Below are 3693 nucleotides of genomic sequence, written 5' to 3'. Positions count from 1 at the left end.
TGCTGGGAAAAATTGAAGGCAGGAAAAGAAGGGGACGACAGAGGATGAGATGGTTGGATGGCATCACTGACTCGATGGACATGAGTTTGATCAAGTTCCAGGAGTTGGTGTTGAACACAGAAACCTGGTGTGATGCAGTCCATGGGGTTGCAAAGAGTTGGACAAAACTCAACTGAACTGAACTGAGAGCCCAACCCCATATCCCTTATTGGTGAGGAACCAATTTCATAGAACCTTATAATATTGTAAAGTCTTTACCAACTCAGTGAAAACGTATTTCCCTGCTCCAGGAACAAAAATGCAACCACTATGCTTCAGAAATGCTGAGTTAACATTTCCATTGACCAAGACATTCTGGTAAGACTTTTTGAGCAAAGTGGACATATTTTTGCCTCTCACACTCTGTAGCTGCCACCCAAGGATCAAAAGGGAAGCATTTAACTATAAAACACTGTGAAATAGTTTAGAGGCACATTCATTAGTTTAACTATTTTTTCTTGGCACAGACTTAAAATTGAACCAGTCCTTCCTAGGTCTCCCTAACTTCATTTTTCTCTTGGAACTATCTCAAGAAATCTTGTTTATACTTCATTTTTCCCTCTGGGCTATTGACTATAAGCTGTTTCTTAGCACAGTGCTGTTCAAACTCTGAGATCCCGTGGATCAATAAAAGAGGTTTGAAAAAAAAAAAAAGTCTTAGGAAACAGTATGAAAAAAAAAAAAGAAACCAGTACGGGGTTCTATACACTATATTTTACCAAATAAGGATATTAATTTATTGACTTATTTTCTTTTGCTCACTGTTATATCTTCAACATCTAGTGTATATTTTTTATTTTTCCAAACCTTAAACTTTTTATTTTGCGTTGGGGGTGCCAGTTTCAGGTAAACAGTGAAGGGACTCAGCCATACATATAAAAATATGGAACACTTCATGAATTTGCATGTCATCCTTGCATAGGGGCCATGCTAATCTTCTCTGTAGTGTTCCAATTTTAGTATATGTGCTGCCAAAGTGAGCAAGGGCTATTTTTTAAATGGCTAATTTTTACTGGCATCATTTGAGAAGAAAGGTCATTTTCACATCACGAAAGTAGAAGGAAAACAATCTAAGAATAAATAAGTCTTCTACACTGAATAAGTTTAGCTTTATGAAAAGCTCATTACATTATTATTAGCTTTCTCATTTCTTGGGGGACTGGTGAAACTTTCGGCTTTCACCTTTAGACCCTGAGTTGAAAACTTCAAGGATCTTTTCCTGCTGGCTCTTTCTGGGTTCTGGTTCTTTTCTGCCCTTGATGACATCCCTGACAGGGGCCCTTGTGGATTCCTAGTGTCCTTAGGCCACTTGGCCCAGATGTAGGTCTTTTCTTCCTTTAGCTTTGTTCTCATGTTGCTCTTCTCAGAACTTCATTCAGCAAGTCATAAAACACACCTGCACATCAAGAGCCAACCATCCATTTATCTTGGGATTTCCACAGTGCCTTTCCTTAACATTCAATTATGCAAGTTAAATCTTCACATTTAACTTTTGAATGCAAAGGCTGGCCCCACAAGGTTTTCATTAATAAAATGGAGATTGACATTACTAGGGGGAATTTTGAAAATGAATGAGAGAAATTAATTCAACAAACATTTATTTAGCAAGCACTGGATTATAAAGATTAATAATAAAATGTTCTTTGTCCTGTAAGCAGTAATAGATTTATTGGAGAGGCAGTATATAAGCTGAGAGTTGGTTCTCTTAACCTGCAGTCGATGAAATGGATGTACTTGGGGAAAGTGTGAAAGCAAAAGCATTAGTCGCTCAGTAGTGAATTCCAGTAGTCCCTGGAATTCTCCAGGGAAGAATACTGAAATGGGTAGCCATTCTCTTCTCCAACAGATCTTCCTGACAAGGGATCAAACCTGGGTCTCCTGCATTGCAGGCAGATTCTTTACCATCTGAGCCACCAGGGAACCCCCATACTTGGGAAAGAGAGTGCATAATAAGATTGGAGGTAAAAATTTGGTTGTATGTGCATTTTTCTGAGAAGTTTCATTACTCTCATTAGATTTTCAACTGAGTCCAAGATTTCCAAAAGAAAAATGCTGATATAAACACATAACTTTAATACACTAAAATAGGTTACCATAAGGAACTGTGACCAATATTATGGGTGGGCAAAGAGAGCACCTTTGTTCTGCTCAAGGGAAAAAATATGGCTTAATTGATCAGGGTTTTGAAGGACAAACGTGAGTTGGGGAGGGGAGACGTCAAGGACAATGGAACAGAAAGAACAGCATGTGCAAAGTTGTAGGTTCCAGGAAAAAAATGTATGTTTCAGAAAAACACAATGTGGCTGGAGCTCAGAGTGTATGGTGAGAAATACATGGCTAGGGAGTCACATGGAGAAGGCAATGGCACCCCACTCCAGTACTCTTGCCTGGAAAATCCCATGGACGGAGGAGCCTGGTAGGCTGCAGTCCATGGGGTCGCTAGGAGTCGGACACGACTGAGTGACTTCACTTTCACTCTTCACTTTCATGCATTGGAGAAGGAAATGGCAACCCACTCCAGTGTTCTTGCCTGGAGAATCCCAGGGACGGGGGAGCCTCGTGGGCTGCTATCTATGGGGTCGCACAGAGTCGGACACGACTGAAGAAATTTAGCAGCAGCAGCAGCAGCAGCAGCAGCAGCAGCAGGGAGTCACAAGCTTGGTAAACTGTGGGGATTACAGAGAACCAGTAGAAATCTTTAAAAATAGGGTTTTACACTGTCAGTTGTATGAAGTATATAAACATTTATCAAAGGATAAATGTTCTATTCCTGCCTTAGTAAGAGGGTGACTTGGGCAATGAAGTCTGCTGTTCCTGAAGTCTGGAAGCATTTGAGAAAAAGAGCAAGAGTGCTAGGGCCCAGCCCAGCCCATGGTAAAATTCTGGAGATTACACGTAAAATCTGTCCTAACCAGGGATCGAACCTGTCCTAACCAGGGATTAAACCTGTCCTAAGCAGGGATTTGAAATGAAATTAAAAGATGCTTACTCCTTGGAAGGAAAGTTATGACCAACCTAGATAGCATATTCAAAAGCAGAGACATTACTTTGCCAACAAAGGTCCGTCTAGTCAAGGCTATGGTTTTTCCAGTAGTCATGTATGGATGTGAGAGTTGGACTATGAAGAAAGCTGAGCACCGAAGAATTGATGCTTTTGAACTGTGGTGCTGGAGAAGACTCTTGAGAGTCCCTTGGACTGCAAGGAGATCCAACTAGTCCATCCTAAAGGAGATCAGTCCTGGGTGTTCTTTGGAAGGAATGATGCTAAAGATGAAACTCCAATACTTTGGCCACCTCATGCAAAGAGTTGACTCATTGGAAAAGACCCTGATGCTGGGAGGGATTGGGGGCAGGAGGAGAAGGGGATGACAGAGGATGAGATGGCTGGATGGCATCACCGACTCGATGGATGTGAGTTTGAGTGAACTCCGAGAGTTGGTGATGGACAGAGAGGCCTGGCATGCTGCAGTTCATGGGGTCGCAAAGAGTCGGACATGACTGAGCGACTGAACTGAACCGAACCAGGGATTAAACTGTATCCCTTGAGGTGGAAGGCTGAGTCTTAGTCACTGGACCGCCAGGGAAGTCCCCTCCTTGCCTGCTTCCTTTCTTTCTCTTATCCCCACTGCCCCCTTCATACATCCGGAAGAATTT

General features: G+C 41.9%; 1 non-coding gene across 1 annotated transcript; it reads right to left on the bottom strand.

Annotated features, from left to right (window-relative positions):
• Window positions 1-916: 916 nt before the first annotated feature.
• On the bottom strand, window positions 917-1023 carry LOC112583170. Its single transcript, XR_003107513.1, has one exon. It is a non-coding gene; the product is annotated as a U6 spliceosomal RNA (small nuclear RNA).
• Window positions 1024-3693: the final 2670 nt, after the last annotated feature.

Source organism: Bubalus bubalis, chromosome 2, assembly GCF_019923935.1.
Source record: "Bubalus bubalis isolate 160015118507 breed Murrah chromosome 2, NDDB_SH_1, whole genome shotgun sequence".
Taxonomy (NCBI): Eukaryota; Metazoa; Chordata; class Mammalia; order Artiodactyla; family Bovidae; genus Bubalus; species Bubalus bubalis.
The sequence above is the reverse complement of the archived record's forward strand: the minus strand, read 5'-3'. Positions and strand labels throughout refer to the sequence as shown.